Source organism: Tamandua tetradactyla, chromosome 5 (assembly GCF_023851605.1).
Source record: "Tamandua tetradactyla isolate mTamTet1 chromosome 5, mTamTet1.pri, whole genome shotgun sequence".
In the NCBI taxonomy this organism is placed as follows: domain Eukaryota; kingdom Metazoa; phylum Chordata; class Mammalia; order Pilosa; family Myrmecophagidae; genus Tamandua; species Tamandua tetradactyla.
In genome coordinates, this window is record NC_135331.1 from 33,640,022 (window position 1) to 33,660,478 (window position 20,457).

A 20,457-nucleotide genomic window follows, 5' to 3' on the forward strand; every position below is an offset into this window, starting at 1 on the left:
GATGTTAGTGAGGCTGTGGACAAAGTCACCTTTTGCCTCATTCTAAAAAAAGATTTGAGGTAGATTTTAGGAAATTATAGGATAAAAAACAACAAACAGCAGGCAGCAAGCAAACAAATTAAAGTAGAGGAATAATGATCACATAGGAAGATTCTAGAGCCTGCATCATCATTACAGGGTGTGTGTGTGTTGTAGCGTCTTCATGGCACCTGTCTACCCTCTAGTGGGCACAGAAGGAAACAACACTTAATTTGTGCAACATATATTTATTATGCACCTGATGTGGGTGTGTGGGGCTGTGGCCTAGGTGGGGCTGGGAGTTTGTGATGGGAAGGACATGCTCTGAGCTACTGTTGGTCAAAAATTGCTGAAGGTCACATAGCACCAGTGGCAGATTCTGGGTCATTTGACAACAGCACAAGAATTCCATCCTTTCTCTGATTGAATGAAACCTCACTGGGTAGGTAAGGGTGGGGGCAGGGAGGAGCATGGGCCCTGCAGTCACCAGCCCTGGCTTTGACTTCCAACTCTAACCACTGCTGCTAGGAAAGTCTCTTAACTTCTCAGGAGCTCAACATCTTCATTTGCAAAATGGGCCACTTATGAGGCCAGTGAGCATTACACAAAGTGTTGGATGTCAAAGGCCCATAGTGGGTGCAGATTCTCAGGGAGGAGAAACTGAGGCCCAAAGAGGTGGACAGCCCTGCCCCACGTCAGCCAGCTCAATAGAGCAGGTTGGAAAATGCAAAGCACTTGGAGAAACATTTATAAGCTCCCTCCTCCAGCCAGAAGGCGATGTCATTGTTAGTAATGGTGTTTTTGTTGGGAAAATTTGACTTTCTCCTCCAGGTGGGCTTTGTGATCATCCATCTTGGGGCCAAGGGCTCCTCCTGGGGTCTCACAGGGGAAGAGTAGGCCCATGTGCACTAGGTGTGGCCGTTCTGGCTGCAGCTGTCAGCATTTGATGAGTAGGCAACTCAGGCCGTGTCTCCAGCTGGGTTTAGGGAATGGGAGTGAGAACCCACCCCCTATCCCAGCTTCCATCCTCCACCCCAGCAAGGTATAATTATCCAGCCTTTGGCATTGAGCTGGTTTCCCTCATATTTATTTATTTGTAAGCTCTCTTACCAAGGTATGGGAGAGGAGGCCCAGGTCCATGGAGAAGTGCAGGAGAAATTTGCTCTGCCCAGAGCCAGGTGGAGTCCCACTGGCCCCATGGCCTCTGTTTTCTCATCTTTACATGGGGACAGTCATGGAACCTGGAATTACTAACAAAATTCAGTAGTTAAAACATAGAAGAGCCTAGCACAGTGCCTGGTTCCTGGTAACTATTATTAGTTGTCATGTCCTCATCTTTCATGGTTCAGGCTAGATGTCTCCTCCTCCGAGAAGTCTTCTCTGACTATTCAGAAGACAAACCTTAACGCCCAAGTCTTATGGTGCATGCCCAGCCCTTCCACCAATCACTGTGTTATAATTGCTTCTTTAATTGTCTTTGTACTGCACACAACAGTGAGCCCCAACAAGGGGGGTTGTGCCTCATCTTGCTCACTGCTGTATCCCCAGTGTGGCTGGCTCAGATAGAAGTGACCAATATATTTGAGTAAATGAACGAATGGGACTTATGAGAGCATATCTCCTGGGGCTCTAGGACCAGGCCCTCAGCTCTGCCACTTACCTGCTATTTGATTTACACTCTTGGAGTTCCAGTTCCCCCACAGATAAAATGGAGCTAAGAACAGGCTTTATCTCATGGGGCAGATATAAGGAGAAAATGAGATGCTGCTTTGTCACCCTCCTCAGACAGAATGTAGGCTCCATGAGGGCAAGGCTGTTGCGTCACCTGTCTGTCCATCCAGCACCCAGCCTAGGGATGGCTCGGAGCAGGGGATCAGGAAATATTTTCTGAAGGACTCGGGCACCTGGCTCTATTGCATTAAAGGGCCTTTGTGGCTTTCCTGTCTCTCCGCTGTCCTTCTCCCTGGAGTCCCCTCTCCTTCCGCTTCAGCCATGGAACTCCGTTCTCATTTGGCAAGGCCTGCCACAAGTACCGCCCTTCCCAGGAAGCTCTTCCTGAGCAACCCTCCTCCAAGGAGGAGACCCCTTGTCTCCTTGGAAATCTTATAGCTCTGACTGCTTCTACCACTAACTTGCACTTTTATACAAGCTTTCCAGGTTGGTACCTAGGCTTGTTGGATTGTTCTGTTGGCTAAGTCTTTTCTTTCCATTTTACATTCCCAGTGAAATTTTATTTTCCAGTGAGGCGGATGGCATTTGTCAATATTTATCATCAGATGTTCCAACCCAGCTAGCTCTTGGAGGGTCTGGGTCGGGGCAGCCCAAAGAACAAAGGGTATGGCTGGCATGGAGTTAGATATGAATTTTATTAGGATTTATAAACAGATCTTCCAAAGTGGTGACCCACTGGAAAATGAAGGTTAGCATTCCACAAGAGGGGCAGGGAATGCAAGGACAAAGAAATTTCACAGGGTGTGACAAAAAAGTTTCAGCAGGGTCTTGTGACACAGGGGTTTGGAGGTTTGTTATCAGCAGTGAGCAGGGGAGGGGACTTTCAATGCCTTGTTTACAATATCATTTGTACATTCTTTCCCCCCCCCCCCCCCCCCCGAGGAGGCCTGATGACCGTTATGTCTGTGCATGTCATGTAGATTGCTATGTGTATTGATTGCTCTCAATATGGAGGGGAATCCGGGACCTTGATTCCCCGGTCCTGGGAAAGGTAAAGGGAACTTTACCTTCCACATCAGGTAAAGGTAGTTTCTCCAGACATCTGTGCATAGTACATAGACCATGGAATGTATATGTACACATATTTTATTTATTTCCTGTCTACTTCAGAAAAGGACCTGAAAACTGAATTAGATCATAGTCTACTTAATATTGTACCAGTGTCAATTTCCTGGTTTTGATATTATACTATGGATACATAAGATGTCACAATTGGGGGAAGCCAGGGGAAGCTGGGTGAAGGGTGTACTGGACTCTGTGTATTATTTTAGCAACTTCCTTGTAAGTCTATAATTATTTCAGAATTAAAAGTTAAAAAAAAGAATTGAAGCTGATAAAAGGTGTAAAAAATATTAAGTATTAAAGTACTAACAATATCTAGATTAGATGAAAGATTTGGCTATGTAAACTTCTTAACATTTTTTTTTTAAATATTAAAAGACTGGTAACAACCTAAGTGCACAACATTAGGGGATTATTTGCAAGAACAGTAATACCATGCAATGGAATGCTATGTGTGTGTTGAAAAGCACCATGTAGAAATGTATATATTGTTATGGGAAGTCGTTATCAATATCTTGGTGAGTTAAAAATATGAAATGATATTTGAAGGATGGAAGGATATTCACCAAGATGTTAAAAGTAATTATCTCAGGACCGCAGGATTACAGATTTTTTTAAAATTTATTTTTACCTTTCTTCAATGCAAATATTATTTGCTGAATAAAACATTTTAAAAGAGCGATTAAATAATTTTTAATGGGATGCTTAGAAATGGTCTAGAAGGAGGAGAAATTTAATAGCACCTGGATCAGGGATGAGGTGGCTAGCTATAGTAGTTGAGGTCCCGGTTGAGCCAGCAAAAGGGGCGATGGGATGTTATGAAGTTCTGTGGGATCCAAGCTCCTTGCAGGATCTGATTTTTCCCCTTAAAGGTGGAATTCCCAAAGTGCAGCCCTGAAGCGCCCTGAAGCGCTAGTTTTGGATTTTCTGTTCATAAATTGAGGTACCTTGGGCAAAGCCTTGGCCCATTCCGGGCCTCAGTTTCCCCATCTGTAACAGACAAAGAGGAGATAGACAAACTTTCTACGACCTTTTTCCGGCTCACTCGCATCAATATTGTTTACCGGTTAGCAGGCTCGTTAACCTGCGGAAGAACGTGGAGGAGTGGAGCCCGGCTGCGGAGAGGTTAACTCGGGTCGGCTCCGCTCCTTTCCTCGCCCCGCCCCACTGGCACCACCCTCTGCCGGGGTTGCACCTTTGACCCCGCCCCCGGGTCGTGCGTCAGCCGGAAGTGCTCGCACGCGGGCAGCTCACTTCCGCCAAGCAGGTGACAGCCTAGGGACTTGGAGCGGCCGGCTGCACGGACGCGCTGGCGAAGTCGGTGGAGGAGGCCGCGGACGTTTTGCTGCTGAACTAAGCGGAACCGTGGCGCCCGGAGCCGGTCAGCCCCGCGGGTGAGGAATCGGGAGACTGGCGGGGCAGGAGAGGAAATGGGGCGGGGAATCGGGGGGTCTGAGGTGAGGGGTTTGCAGGGTCAGAGGTCACGGAGAGGACGAGGCGCTAAGAGGGGCGAGAGCCGTGTTCCCGGCCCCAAGGAGGTGAAAGGGCTGCGGGTTCATTCATTCGCGTTGCCTTGGCCGCCCGCCCGCCCGCACTCCGGCTGCCCGGGCTCGCAGTTCCTCCGCCCGGGAGAGGGCCTCAGACTCAGGCCTGCGACGAACTGGAGCTCTGGTTTTCCCCCTTTTCACTCACCCCCATGGCCATCTTGAGGCCCCCTTATCGCTTAGGGCCTTATCTTCTTGCCAAGGATTGAAAAGAAAAATAAATAAGTAAAAGGACAAGAAACGACCCTGTGCTGCCCGCTCCAAGGGTAGTTTTGGGCTGGGTCTGCCAGATGGAGCTTCATGCACAAGTTCATTGAACGGAGACACACCTGTAATAATTCTAAAAACATTGACAGTGGGTCACCACTGGTTTTTGGGCCCCTACTTTGTACCAGGCGCTGTGCTAAACTCTTCCCTTACAAGGCCACATTTAAGCCTCACAGCAACTTGTGAATAGCTACTGTTATTATTCCTGTTTCGTGGGTGAGGAAACTGAGGCACAGAACGCGAAGGTAAGGTCAGTCGGGTATTACAGGCAGAGCCAGGATTCCTGCCCAAGCTTTCAGAGACCTGCAAAATGCAGAGACCAAGGAGAGGCTGGAACATGATTTGGAATTAGGGGCTATTTAATATGTGTAGCTGCCACTATATTTGTTTGGGTCTACTTAAAAATGTAGCCTGTTGCTTCTTGTCTCATCTCATAGAGGTCATTTATGCCCCTGCCCGTGATTCATTTTCTTTTAGAACGAAACAATTCCTGCAGGCTGTTGCTATAAGTTTTAGTGCAAGACTGAAAGCTTTTCCTGACTATTAGGATCTGTGAGCCTCCAAACAGACTTCATGAAGCTCATTTAGGAGTATCTGGAACCTCTCTTGAGAGTGGTTGAACTGCATTCCTTTTGAAACAGAGAGAAACCAGGTGATCCACAGAGGATCTTTTGGCCCTAAGATCTGGAAGAATGCACTCAAGGAAAGGGTCTGTGCTTCCTTGAAAAATGTTCTGGCTTCATGGCTTCCCTGAGGAGGTGCTGAAGTGGTTTGGTGACCAGAGGATTAGACTTTGTGAGTGTGAGCATTTATTCATTGAAAGACTTTCACTTGCTCTGGTTCTGACTTAGTTTCCCTGATAACAGCACAAGGTACTGCTCCCTCTCTACCCACTCCTGGGTATTATAAGCCTTAATGAACCTGTGAGGATTTCCATATTCTTCTGAAGAAAACTGAGATATAAATATTACTGTAGTGTTCTCCCTTCCCACTTTTTTTTTTAACTTATGTTTTCCTAGTTCCGTTGAATTCAAAGAAACTTAATATTGTCACCTTATCCCTATCCTTTCAAAGGAGGCTATGAGATGAAGCAGCGTGTCACAGATGGTAGGAACATGAGCAGAGCTCAGAGCTCTGCCCTAAGTTGAGCCCACTGAGCTCCTCCGACCTCTTAGAATCTATCATGAGAAGCAGCTTCACTACTTGTCAAAGAACCAGGTTTCTCAGAGGTTGCTTGGAGATCTGTTGAGTGGGGGGTCGAGTCTAGGCTTCATTCTAAGGAACTCAGAGGTGCTCAGAGGTATAATGGAAAGAGCACTCTCTGACTCTCTGCATCAGTCAGCCCTGAGTCCTGACCCCAGCTCAGCAGCTAATGGTAGTGTGACCTAGACAACTTATTCAGGTTGGTCCTCCTTTACTGCAACTTTAAGATAATACTGACCACCCTCCCCACACATGCTGGTGGTTGTGGGGGTAAATGAGGAAACTTATGTCGCGTACCCAGCGCAGAACCTGCTATTGTGGTGGGGATTGACCCATGACCACCTGATGCCCACTGGGGGACCTGTGCCTGAGGAAGGCTGGGTTGTGGAGCACTACTTCTTCTATAAATAGAAACCTTTATGTACTTGGGATTTCTTGGACCCTTCTCATTTTACTTTCTAAAAGTATTTCAGAACAAATCCAGTCTGTTTGTCCTGCTGACTCGAGGCTTGGACTTTCATCTTTTTCTAGTCACCTAAATAAGCTTTTGGAACTCTTGCATGTCTTGATTGCTCACTTCCCAGAAAAACCCCACATCTGGTGCCAAAGCCTTCACATGTTGGCAGTTAGCAGACAGGGCTTGCCTATGGGCTTTACACTTTCTGAAAGCTGAGGGGACATCTGTTCTTTGAAGATGTTTCTTTTTTTCAGTAGATCTTTGCCTAAGAAAGGTGGCTAATAAATGTTTGCATCTCGGAAGTGATCTTTCTGTTCTCTGTCTCTTCAGACAGAGAGGAGCAAATACTCTAGAGAGAAAATTTCATTCAAGCACTTGGAGAGACCTTAAAAAAGTTCTGTTCGCAACTCCATCAGTGGTTCCTCTTTGCCCTTGACTAAAGCTCACATTTTTTTGTGGCATTCGGGGCCTTTTGGGAGTTGACCCGTGCCTGGGTGTCTTGCCTCATCTCTCCTACCCCACGTTTCCGCCTATTCTCAGAGTCCAGTAAAATTCAACTGCTTGTCACTTCTCCAAGCCCCAACTTTATATCTCAGTGTCTTTGTGCTGTTCCTTCTGCCTGAACACCATTTCCTGCCCCTCCCCCACACCATCTTTTCTGGACCACTCCTGGGTACTTCCCATCTGATCACGGTGTCCCTCCTCTCTCCCACCCCCACTTTGCAGACCTCAGCTATATGCTCCATCTTAATGTCTTGTGTGACACTGATCACACTGGGTTGTGATTGTCTCTTATTTGTTTGATTTCCAAGTGAACAGCTCTCATTAATCCTCTATTTGTTGTTTGTTTTTTCCTGATTAATCCTTGATAAGGATTTCAAACTCTGTGTGTCTCCAGTACCTAATCCAAAGTCTGGCACATAGTAGGCATGCAGTAAATGTTTGGTGAGTGCACAAACAAATGAATATTGTATTAAATTATTAGGAATCCCTGACTCATAAGAAATTCAGAACACTTTCCAGTGATCTTCTGTCTATCCTGTGTCATCCCAGGGAGATGGGAATCTGATTAGTGGTGGAGTTTAAGAACTACTGCTGCCACCAGCCACCAGAGTGCTTCAGGATGCTGCTAAGGTCATTCTATGTTTTGACTTATTTTAGCCTCAGGTACGGACCTTTATAATTCCCACTTTACACTTGTGATATACTAATACTTGTTATATTGTGAAAACGCAGGGAAAGCCACTGTAGTCCCTGCTGTGACACTCCTGCCCCCTTTCCAGCCATTGTTCTTAGATTGTCTCCTGTTGCCTAATGGAGCTGAGGGGCTTGTCTATGATTCTAGAAGGCTGACTCCCAAGCTCTCCGAGATGTTAGCCTTGAGGTTAGCCTCTGACCTCCATCAGGAGGGTCTCCCTGAAATCGGGAGGCCTCTTCTAGTTAAGGTAAAAGTACGGTGGGTTGACTTCAGACTGCCCAAAGTTCGTTGCCAGTCAGGATGTGTTAGTTACTGATTTCCCAGGTTGCCTTCTTTCTGATGGTCTCTGAGCTAGAAGTTAGTAGATTTGGAAATTAGATCTCAAAAGCTTTAAAACCGACCCTTCAGTGTTTGTTTTCAGCCATTTCAACAGCCAAACTCTGTAGAGGTATAGACTTGGGAGGCAGAAAAGTTTTACAGCATCCCAGTTGTTCTTAGTATCTTAAATATATTGAGAGTGGAATGAAGATACTTTACTATATCTAGCTGTTGAGACTGCATCTGTAGTCTGTATTCTCCTATCTTTAAGGGCTGAATGACTGGGTATTGGGATGTATACGTAGGACAGAAACTTCATAAGTCCAACATTCATTCATTGTTTCATTCTTTATTGAGCCCTGTGTGCCTGATTCTAGGCTAAGTGTGATGAGAGGAAAACAAGCCAGGCATAGTTTCTGCCCTTAGCTTACTACATTCTAATTGGGGAGAGAGACAAAAAAGCAATGGAAAACAAATGTAATGGTCAGAAAAACTGGTAAGACATGAAGGACATAAAGAGGCTTGGCAGCCAGAGCCTGTGAAAATGTTAAGTATTATCTTGGGACTCCTCTGCTCAGACTTGTCCGGCAGCTTCCATCTCACTCAGAAAAGCCAGAGTCCTTACCTTGATCTGTTAAGTCCCCACTATTCTATGATTTCATCACCCATTGCCCCAATTGCTTACTCACCTTGAGCCACATTCACCTCCTTTCTGTTCCTCAAACACACCAGGCCCACTCCCACCCTTGCACTAGCTGTTCCCTTTGCCTCAAGTTTCTTCCCCAATACATTGTCCCCTGTTACCTTCTCAGGGACATTTCCATGGCCACCCTAACTAAAATCACAAACCACCCCATACTCTCCTTCTCTGCTCTGGTTGTCTCCATAGAATTTAACTATATCTAAAATACTGTATATTTTACTTATTTAGCTTATTTATGGCGTCTGTCTCTTGCTAGGATGTATATTCCTTGAGAGGAAAGAGTTTTCCCCGTTTTGTCCACTGCTGCGTCTCCAGCATCTGAAACAGTTTATGGCATGTGGAAGGTTCACAGTCAATGTGTGAATAAGAATGTCGGGGAGGTGGAGGAGGCCAAAAAGGAACTCAGAGGTGCTCAGAGGTATAATGAAAAGTGTCCGTTAGCAAATGAATGGATAAACAAAATGTGGTGTATACATATGGTGGAGTGTTGTTCCCCTGAAAAAGAAACAAAGTTTTGATACATGCTACAACATAGGTAAACCTTGAAGACATTGTGTTTCGTAAAATAAGACAAACACAAAAGGAGAAATATTGTATTGTATGATTTCACGTATATGAAATACTTAACTTAGTTTCCTGGCTGCCATACAAAGGTTTGGCTTAACAGGAATTTATTGGCTCATGGTTTTGAGACATCAACAAGATTTTGCTTTGTTCTTGAAGACTGTTGCATTTGGGGCTGGCTGCCAGTGATATTTGGGGTTCTGTCATATGCAAATGGCCTCTCCTTTGACTTCCAGCTTCTAGCTTGTCATGGTTTTTCTCTGTGGCCTTCTCTATAAGGCCTTCAGTAATAGGTTTAAGACCCATCCTGATTCAATTGCCCACAGCTTAACTAAAAAATAACATCTTCAAAAGGTCCTGTTTACAATGGCTCCAGACCCACAAGAATGGATTAAGATTGAGAACAATGTTTTTTTTCTGGGTACATAATTTAATCTTCTGCAACCTAGAATAAGCAAATCTGTAGAGGCAGAAAGTAGATTATGGACTACTAGAGGCTGAGGAGAGGGGAGGAATGGAGAGTTATTGATTAATGGGGACAGTTTCTGTTTGGGGTGAAGTAAAAGTTTTGGTAACAGTTGGTGGTGATGGTAGCACAGAAGTGTGACTGTAAGTAATATCTCTGAATTGTAAACATGAAAATGGTTAAAATTGGGAATTTTGTGTTGTGTATATGTTACCACACACATACAAAAAATACTGGGGATAGGTGGGGGTAGGGTTGGAATGAAGAAATACCCACTTAAGATAGGGTGTCACGGTAGACCTCTTTGAAGCTGAGATCTGAAGGATAAATTGGAGCAGCCTGGCTGGAAGCAGGAGAAAATCATCCAGGCAGGATTAGCAAGAGCCCAGCAGTTAGGGAGACCCAGAAGACAGCCTGTGAGCCTGGGAGGTTATGGGTGGGGAGAAAGGCCTATCTTTCACATCAAGGCCTGTGTCAGACCCCCACCCCTGTCCCCACCCTCCTTCCGCAGCTCTAGTCCTGGTTTTCTCTCTGAGCTGCTGCCTGTGGGAGCAGGCAGTGGTGATCTGGCCCCGCTGAAGGAAGTGGTCTGAGCCTTTCTCCCATAGGAAATGTTGCCTGATTGTCTACCCTTTGCCCTTTCTTCTTTCTCTTATCATTTATGTACTTAACTAACATTTATTGCTATGAAATGGGCTTGGGGGTCTGGCATTTTAAATTTCAATATAGTAAAAATAACTTTACAACCAGAATTGATCCTGGCAAACTGTGAAGGGAACAGTGTGAAGCTGCTCTGTGGCTGAGATTTGTTTACAAAATGCAAAATTTCCCTAAAAGGAGAGTTGAAAGTATTTAGTAAGTGGGTACTGTTTACCTAGGAGCTAGGAATATAGTAGAGACAAAATAGACTAAATCCTTGCCATCATGGAGTTTACATTATGGAGAAAGACAATACAAGTAAATTTTATAGCATGTAGGTGATAAGTAGTCTGAAGGAAAAAAAAAAAGGGAAAGGAAGTAGTAGGGGTTACTTGCGGTATATACAATTTTAAATAAAGTTGTCAGAAAGGCCTCCATGAGAAGGTGGCATTTTGGTCAAGGCTTAAAAGCAGCAAGGAGCTGAAACATGAGGCTATCTGGAAAAAGCTTTCCTGGCAAAGTGAACATCACATGCAAAGGTCCAGGGGTGGAAACATGTCTATTGTGTTCAAGGAATATTAAGGAATGCCATGTGGCTGGAGCTGAGGAAGAGATGAGAGAAGAGTGGAAGAGGAGTTCAAAGACCTAAGGGTCGAGTGTCGGTGAGAAGGGGCCTGTGTCTCATTCAGGACCTTGTAGACTTTGAGGCCGTGAGTGGGGACTCTGGCTTTCCCCATCTGAGTGAGATGGGGAACTGCTGGAAAGTTTAGAGCAGGAGAGAGAGCCTGTGCCTTAGACTGTAATAGGGTCATTCGGTTATTGCTGAGAATAAGTTGTCGGGAGCAGTGTAGAATCAATGGAATCAACTTCAGAGGGAGATGATGGTGTCCTGGACCAGGATGGTAGTAATGGAGCTGATGCAAAGTCAAACTGATGGATTCTGAATTAATTTTGAGTGTACACCACATAGGACGGGTGGTAGTTTAGATGTGGTGTGTGAGAGTGTGTGTAATCAAGGGTGAGTCTGAGGTTTTTGGCCTGAGAACCTGTAAAGATGGTCTTGGCAGTACCTAGGTGATGAGTACAGGAGGATCTGGTTTGGGAGTGGGGACAGGTTGGGCAGGAAGCAGGAGGTCAGTTTGTGTCATTTTAAATTTGAACTATTATTTGAATGAGTATATAGTATGTGAATATATAATATATAGCAATAAAAAATAATTTTAAAACAAGATCAAAGGAGAAGGTGGAGTTATAAAAGAGATGATAGAATTTAACAAATGAGTATGACTCCTGAATCATTATATTGATATTTCTTTTGGTCTTCCATGTCTTGGAGTAACCAGAAGGAAACTAAAATTGTGGAGCTGTAACCCATACCAAACTCTGAAATCTAAACTGTAACTAATTGTTGTGCTGTGCTTTGAAATTTATTGCTTTTTTGTATATATGTTTTTTTCACCATAAAAAAGGGAAATTGAAAGGCAAAAAAAAATTGAACTATTAACTATACTGACATTCAAATGGAGCCAAGAGTTCAGGACAGAGGCTGAGTCTAGTGCGTTTCAGTTGTGGGTTGGCAGCACATAGATGAGACTCAAGGCCTTCACCCTGGATAAGATCAACAAAGGTGTGAGTATAGATGGAGAAGGGAAGAGGTACGAGGCCCGAGGCCTTGTGTACCCCAGGGTCAAGAGGAGGCAGAACCAGCCCACGCAGACTGAAAAGAAGTAGACAGTGAGGTAGGAGGGAAGCCAGGAGAGCATTGCATTTTGGAGTCCCAGTGAAGAACGTATCTTAAGGAGGAGGGAGTGATCAGTGGTAACAAATGCTCTTGATCATCAGCATGACAGTTGCCATTTGATGTGACCACTGCATCCTCTGCAAGCTAAGTCTGGCACGCCCTGGCATCCAAGGTCAACCAGGGATGAAACTCATCCTCTCCTAACCTGATCTGTGCTAAGTTCTTGCCTTTAGCCAGGCAGGGGGTCTCACACACTCCAGAACATGCATGCTTGCTTTGGCCTTAGATAAGTCATTCCTCTTTCAGCATCTCTAATTCCTCATTTTTAAGTGGTTGCTGTGATGGTTTGGAGCTACGTATTCCAAAAAACACATGTTCTTAAACTTAATCTGTTCCTGTGGGTATAAACTCATTGTAAGTAGGACCTTTAGATGAGGTTATTTCAGTTAAGATGTGACCCAACTCAACAGGATGGGTTTTAATCCTTTCACCAGAGTCCATTATAGGCAGAACGAAATTCAGACAAGAAAAAGCTGCAGAGGGCACAGCCAGAAGCTGAACACCAGTGGAACTCAGAAGAGAAGGGAGAGACCATGAGAGGCCACCAAGTGCACTGCCGTGTGATGGAGGAGCTCGGGAACAGAGATCGCTGGCAGCCAGCAGTAGAATGACAGTTTTCACAAAGAAAACGTCACCTTGATGATGACTTGATTTAGACTTCTAGTTTCAAAACCGTGAGCTAATAAATTCCTATTGTTTAAACCAACTTATTGCATGGTGTTTGCTTGAGCCGCCAAGAAAGACTAAAACAGTTACCATGAGAATCAAACTGAGCACAGAACCTGCTCCCCAGCCAGCCCTCTTTAGCAGTGGGGGTGGTTTAATTGTTCTCAGTTTGCTCCCTTGCTTATGTGAGCATTTTGTGGGTCTTCTCCATCTTATTCCCATTCCCCTTCTAAGCCTGACCCATCCTTTCCTGTCCAACCATGCCTCCCTTCATCTAGAAGGGCTTCCCTTAATACTCCACCTGTCTCAGAACCCTCCTGTGGACATCAGTGGCAGTTACGTGGAGGGCATGATCTCTCTGTGGATCAGGCTGTGGTTCCCCCTTCAGCCCTTTACCTAACCTCTGAATCTGTAAGACCCCATTGGAAAAATACTTTCTTTACTCTGTGCCTGTTCCCATGTGGAGGGACAGTGCAGGCATGAAGCAGAAGGTGCCCTGTCTTCTTATGTATGCTAAATGGATGCTACAAAGCACCATCTTCAGAAAATGTTCCCATTTTATAGGTGGGAAAACTGAGATCACAAGGAGCCTGACTTGGTCGTAACTGGTAACAAAGTTCTGTTTTCAGAAGACTTTCTTAAGTCTCTGAAGCCCACAAGATAGTCAGCTGGTATGGGGTTACTGGTAGAAATGAGTTATTGGGTGTGACTGCTGTTTTTTTTTCCCACTGTAAAACCTGAAGAGGATTCTTGGTGGATAGAGGACTGATAAGTCTTCTTCGGCCTCTTTCTCATCTTCATGATAAACTTAGGTATTCTTCAGAAGAAGCCCTTGTTTTTTGTTTTTTTTAACCAAGTCCAGAGGGGCTTTTCTTTTCTTGCTGGCAGATCTTTTCACATATTATTGATGGTAAATTAGTTGAGAGCTGGCATGTGATTTCTAGAGACTCCTTGTTGATGTAAGAACATTGGCATATGGTATTTGTCTGCCTTTAGTTCCTTTTCATTTTGAGGCCTTTAACTGCTAGTGGGTCTCAGGGGGTTGATTTTGGCTAATCAGTTTTTGTCTGAACACCAGAAGGCCCATAATGCCATAAGCTGATCCAGGCATGCTTTCACTAGGCACATTACCAAACTCGATGTTCCTACTGTCCAAACTGGATGGGCTGGTCCAAAGATACCCTGTAACTCAACAGCTGAGGGACTCTGCAGGGCATGTGGCAACCCATTTCACGTACCTTTGAGCCATACGTATGTATGTTTCGGCAGGAGCACCCAGAGAGGAGGGGTTGCCTTGCTAGGCAAGGTAGGATGTGTGAAACATCATTATTGGCCAGAAGGGCTGGCTCTACCATTTTCTGGCTGTGTGACTCCACTCAAATGCCTTAACCTCTCTGGGCTTCAGTTTTCTCACTGATAATATCATCTTCGCAGACTAGTGTGAGGATTAAATTGAAAGCTCTTTGCATAGTGCCTAGCCCAAAGTGCACATCCATTTGCCAATACTGCTATCCCTGTTCCAAATTTAAGGCTGAGTCTGAAGAAGAACATAGCTTATTTTCTTATATTACTTACTGAACCAACTTTAAGAGCCTGTCTGTCTCAGTTTGGAAACGATGTTGTCTCAGAGGGAAAGTCTGCAATCTGCTTTCTCTACTGTTGACTTACCTTATTTAATCTTTGAGTTGGCCTTAAAATTGTCCTGTCTGTAAAATGAACTTTAGTGTTAACCTGTGAGGACCTTTTCCTTCTTAAAAGAAACTACTGTTACTGAGTGGTGAGTAGTGGTGAATAGAATCATCATTTCTGTCAAACTGTAAGCTTTCTGAGGGCAGGACACATTCCAGAGCAAGGCACAGAAGAGGTGAGTGTTTGTGAAACAAATCTATTTCTGCCCTTGAGGCACTGTCAAAATAGCAGTACCCCTGGGATCAGTTTGGCTTTTCAGTTCCAAATGAAGAAGAAATGATGGTACTGCCCCAACCTCTTTTATTCCCTCCTTTTCTAGCTTAGTCATGACTATCCCTGAGCCTACATGTGTTTGGAGCAGGTTTCTGGACAGCTGTTCATCAGGTAAGGGTTTAACATTGACAGCTTTAGCACTGTTGTTGGAAGTCACCACCACAGACTCTTAGAGAGGAGTTTTCCCTACCCAAGTATCCTTGAATTCAGAGGTAGGTCATAGCAGCTGGGTCAGACCTTGTCAAATGTCCCTTTCCCCTTTTCCTTTCCTAATGGTTCTTCTCTGGCAAATTTCACAGCCCCATTTCTAATTTCCTGAGTACCAACAGTGTATAGTGCACTGAGCAAGGGCTGCCAGCTTCAAATCCAGTTGCAGAGCTTGAGCCACTCTGACATGAATCACTTCCCTGAGTCTAGAAAAGTCCTTTCCCTGACCATCGGCTGGCCATTTGGGGAATTAAAACATTTTCCTGCTTGGCTTATTATTTGTTTTCCTTCCCACCAGGACCTAATAAGGTTTGTTGGCCCTTGCTACAGTCAGAATTTGTTTTCTTCCAACCCCCTGCAAATGTCTTGTGCCATGCTTCTAGAATGATCCTCTACTTCTCCTTTGACACTTTGGGGATAATACCCATTGGTGGGAAAATGGTTCCTCCTCTGCATAGAATCATGGAGTGTGAAATGTGTGTGAGACTTTAGCTATCATTTAGTAAACTGGTTTTCAAACTTTGCTCTATGGAACTTTGGATTGTTTGAAGGGGCCCTGGGAAAGGATAGGGAGAGCAGGCAAAGTGGAATGAAGTAGTCTCTAGGCTCTACCCTCACCTCAACTAAAACAATTCTACTTTTATCTGTTTTAAACAATTTAAGGCAGGAAGGGGCACTTGAAAAGCCAGCGATCTGGTTAAATTCTCTTATTTGACAATTGGAGAAACTGAGGTCCCAAAATGGGGGGATTTGCCCAGGGTCACAGAGCTACTGGTAGCAAAGCCAGATTTGCTGGCTGCCCTCTTAACATTGGATCAGCCTTGCCATTTTTGTTGAAGGATAACTTCAAAGCCTTATGTTCCTAATCTGCCCAGTTTTCACTCTCTGCCGTTTGTCAGGGAGTCCTCTTGTCTCTCTCTGTTATTGGACCCTTGTTTTTTTTATCTTCTCACGGAACCTGTGTCTTCATTCATTTTGCCAGCAAACATTTGGTGAGCCCCTAGAATGTGCCAGGCACAGCGCCAGTCACTGGGTTGACAGCAGTAAACAGGACACATTCCAAATTGGGAGTGTGACAAGGACTGTGGAGAAGCTCAGGATATGATTGAGTTCCATATCAGGAGGTGTCTGCCCCTTCGGGTCTGGAGAAGGCTTCTCTGAGAAAGCAGTGTTAAAGCTGAGAACTGAAAGTTGAGCAAGGGTGGGGATAGATGCACCATTTTTAAAAACTGCTCTATGTTTAAAAGAGTTAATGCATGCACAGGGTACAAAATTTCCAAGGTACAAAAGGGTAAATGGTGAAAAGTTAGTCTATCGCGCTGTTCTGTACTCATCCTACTTCTTTTCAAGGAGGAGACCTTGGTTAACTTTTCTTGTTTAACATGAAACATGGAGGATAGTCAATGTATTTACAAACACTTGCATGTAATTGTTTTATTAATATTCATATTTTTCCCTTTTAATTAAAATGGTAACATACTTCATATACTTCAGCATCTTCATCTTGCCTTTTTCGCTTAATATCCTGAAGAGCATATCATAAAAGTACATGTACGACTGCCTTGTTCTTTTTCATGGTTATGTCATAATTTTGTGTGTGTATGTGTGTGTTTCATAATTTTTTTAACCAGCATGTTGTTGATGGATATTTAAGGTGTTTACAGTATTTTGCTATTACAAAGGTTGCAGTATGAATAACTTCGTACCTATGTAGTTTTGTACAACAGAATAAATTCCTAGAAGCAGAATTGCTGCAGTTAAAGAATAAGTAAATACATTTGTAATTTTGATAGCTGTTGCCAGATTGCCCTCCACAGAGGTTGTAGCCATCTGTACTCTGAGCAGGGTGCCTGTTTCCCCCATCAGCAGCAACATGGGGCGTTAAATTTTTGGAGTTTTTCATCAATCCAGCAGTTAACAAGAGGTATTTGGTTGTAGTTTCAATTTGTATTTCTTTTACTATGAGTAAGCTTGAACACGTTTGGTATGTTTGTTGAAGAGCCGTTGTGTTTGATTTTCTATGAACTGTCCACGTCCTTAGCTATTTTTCCTGTTTGTAGGCACTTGATATATTAAGGAAAACAGACTTATGTCTGTGATGTGATGCAATTTTTTTTGTGTGTTTATCATGTTTTTGGCCATGCAGAAAAATTTAATTTGTATGTCATTGAATTCATGGATCTTCTAAGCCTTCCAGAAGTTTTCTTTATTTAAAAAAAATGTTCTAATGTTTGCATACTTTATATCACATGGAATGCTCAGCTCTTAAGTGTACAGTTTGATAAGGATGTGCATGAGATTCAGATATCCTGTCACCCCGAGGTTCCTACAGGCCCCCTCCAGGGAGTCCCCCACCCAGAAGCAACCGCCGGTTTGACTTCTGTAGTGATAGCCTAGTTTATCTCTTATTTCTATTCTAGAACTTCATCTAGATAGAAACCCACGATATTTATGATATTTACATTTATACCTGTTAGTGTACGTTCACCCTCCTGTTATCCCCCGTCTACCTCAAAAGAAACTTGCAGAGTAAGTAGAGCAGCAGGTGGTGATTGTCCCGCTGTGAGGAGGGGGCATGTGAGGACTCAAAAAAAAAAATTTTTTGTAAAGAGTCTAGAATGCTCGCCTCTGAGCCTAACCCTAAAATATAACCTGAACTCCAGGGCTTACTCTAAAATCCATAATCTCTAGATGGGAATTATTTTTGCTTCTTTTAGTTTTGACTTCTATGTGTTCAGAATTAATTTTTTTTTTTTTACCACTTTAACTTTTTTTTAATTAGAGCCGTCGAAGATTTACAGAAAAATCCTGCAGAAAGTACAAAGTTCCCATGTACCTCCCTACACCCCCCCACGCATGGTAATAAACATTCGGCATTAGTCTTATACTCTTGTTACAGTTGATGATGCAGTATTATAATTATATTTTAAATATAGTCTGTAGTTTACGTTAGGGTTCACTCTTTGTGTTGTACAGTTTTATGGTTTATCTTAAAAAATTTTATTCTGATGACATATATACAACATAAACTTTCCTGTTGTAACCACTTTCAGGTATACAACTCAGTGGTGGTAAATAGCTTCGCAGTGTTGTACTATCACCGCCACTACCCATTCCCAAAATAGATGGGAGTGTTTTTTTTTAACTTTTTTTATTAATTAAAAAAAATTAACAAACAAAACATTTAGCTATCATTCCATTCTACATATACAATCAGTAATTCTTAATATCATCACATAGTTGCATATTCATCATTTCATAGTACATTTGCATCGATTTAGAAAAAGAAATAAAAAGACAACGGAAAAAGAAATAAAATGATAATAGAGAAAAAAAAGACTATACATACCATACCCCTTACCCCTCGCTTTCATTTACCAGTATTTCAAACTGAATTTATTTTAATATTTGTTCCCCCTATTATTTATTTTAATTCCATATGTTCTACTCTTCTGTTGATATAGTAGCTAAAGGGAGCATCAGACATAAGGTTTTCACATTCACAGAGTCTCATTGTAAAAGCTATATCATTGTTCAATCATCATCAAGAAGCATGGCTACTGGAACACAGCACTACATTTTCAGGCAATTCCCTCCAGCCTCTCCACTACATCTTGAACAACAAGGTGATTCTACTTAATGCATAAGAATAACCTCCAGGATAACCTCTGGACTCTGTTTGGAATCTCTCAGCCATTGACAATTTGTCTCATTTTACTCTTCAGTGGAAGTATTTTTAATGAGTTTTTTTTCCTTCCCTTTTTCTCTTGGGACCTTGTTTTTCTATTCTTAGATTATGCTACATCTTTGTCTGTGGCCATTGTATTCATGACTCCACCAAGCTCTTCTTTATGATTCTAGAAAACAGAAAACAATTCTATTTCAGGCTTTATTCCCTTTCGGGGAGATTTTAAAAAGCAGTGCAGCTGCAGGACCAACTAGTGAAACTGTGATGGCCCTACAGCACCGAACTTTTTTTTAACTACAGAAGTTAGAGAAGATATATGCAGAAAATGCAGAGCTCCTGTATATGCACCCCTCCCCCCCAGCAGTTTTCCCTGTGATTAACACTTTGCATTTGTGTAGTACCTTTGTTACAATTGATGAAGGAGAACTATAGTTCAGCTCTTAACTACAGTCCATACTTTGCATTAGTGTTCACCGTGGTGTACAGTCCTATTTTTTGTTTTTAAGTGCTGGACTTTTGATGACACTCTTCCTTGTACAGATGCTCAACAAGTATTCACAAATTTTGACTGCCACCAGGGGTGCTGGCACTGTCTCCTTTTTTCTGAAATATTTATTTTGTACATCCCTCTACAGAGGGCCCATTTTTCTTTAAGCCTGTGATGGGGGCAGTATGCATGTCAGGAGGGTTTTTTTTTTTAAATATTTTTATTGACAAATCTTCACAAACATACAGTCCATACATGGTATATAATCAGTGGTTCACAATATCATGACACAGTTGTGTATTCTTCACCATAATAATTTTTTTATGAAACATAACCACATATAAACACAAACATTCTTACCATATGATCATTCCATTGTTGTTTTAGAATCAGTAACTCACAAAATCATCACATAGTTGTATATTCATCATCATGATCTTTCTCAGAACATTTGCATCAATTCAGAGAAAAAAAACAAAAAAACTCATACGTGCTATACCCCTTACACCTCCCTTTCAGTGATCACTAGCATTTCAGTCTACTAAATTTATTTTGACATTTGTTCCCCCTATTATTTATTTATTTTTAATCCATGTATTCTACTGATCTGTCAATAAGGTAGATAAAAGGAGCATCAGACACAGGTTTTCACAATCACACAGTCACATTGCAAAAGCTATATCATTATACATTCATCTTCAAGAAATATGGCTACTGGAGTACAGCTCTACATTTTCAGGCAGTTCCCTCCAGTCTTTCCATTATACATTAACTAAACAGGTGATATCTATTTAATGTGTAAGAATAACCTCCAGGATAACCTCTCGACTCTTTGGAAACTCTCAGCCATTGGCACTTTATTTTGTCTCATTTCTCTCTTCCCCTTTTCGTTAGAGAAGGTTTTCTCAATCCCTTGACATTGAGTCCCAGCTCATTCTAGGATTTCTGTCCCACGTTGCCAGGAAGGTCCACACCCCTGGGAGTCATGTCCCACATAGAAAGGGGGAGGGCAGCGAGTTTGCTTGTTATGTTGGCTGAGAGAGAGAGAGAGATCATGTCTCAGCCAACAGAGGAGGTCCTCTTAGGGGTGACTCTTAGGCCTAATTTTAAGTAGGCTTGGCCTATCCTTTTTGGGGTTAAGTTTCTTAGGAACAAACCCCAAGATTGGGGGCTTAGCCAATTGCTTTGGTTGTCCCCACTGCTTGTGAGAATATCAAGAATTCTCCACTTGGGGAAGTTGAATTTTCCCCCTTTCTCACCATTCCCCCAAGGGAACTTTGCAAATACTTTTTTATTCACTGTTTAAATCTCTGTGGGATTTATTGGGGCATCACTCTGGACAAACCTACAAAATCTCATCAACAGGGTTTTAAATACATGGCTTAAAAAGTTAGGTTAATGGAGTACTCCTAGGATTGTGGCATCAAAGTCATATAATCTCCTGAGTGCGTGTATGGGAAGGCAGATTTACGGTGG

At 43.0% G+C, this 20,457-nt stretch overlaps 1 protein-coding gene and 1 long non-coding RNA gene across 4 annotated transcripts in view; one reads left to right on the forward strand and one right to left on the reverse strand.

Annotated features, from left to right (window-relative positions):
- Positions 1-284: 284 nt before the first annotated feature.
- Positions 285-3,999, reverse strand: LOC143682345 (uncharacterized). Of its 2 annotated transcripts, XR_013175085.1 has the most exons (4): positions 3,896-3,998; positions 3,555-3,801; positions 1,129-1,268; positions 285-994 (listed from the first exon to the last, which is right to left on the reverse strand). It is a non-coding gene; the product is annotated as an uncharacterized LOC143682345 (long non-coding RNA). The 2 variants fall into 2 exon arrangements; XR_013175086.1 differs by lacking the exon at positions 3,555-3,801 and having other exon boundaries at positions 3,896-3,999.
- A 54-nt stretch (positions 4,000-4,053) lies between these two features.
- The window catches only part of AP1B1 (adaptor related protein complex 1 subunit beta 1), a 57,102-nt gene continuing 40,698 nt past the window's right edge, over positions 4,054-20,457 (forward strand). For both annotated transcript variants that reach the window (XM_077160633.1, XM_077160634.1), the window contains exon 1: positions 4,054-4,205. The gene's annotated coding sequence lies outside the window, so the exon portion shown is untranslated. The remainder of the gene's footprint in view (positions 4,206-20,457) is intronic.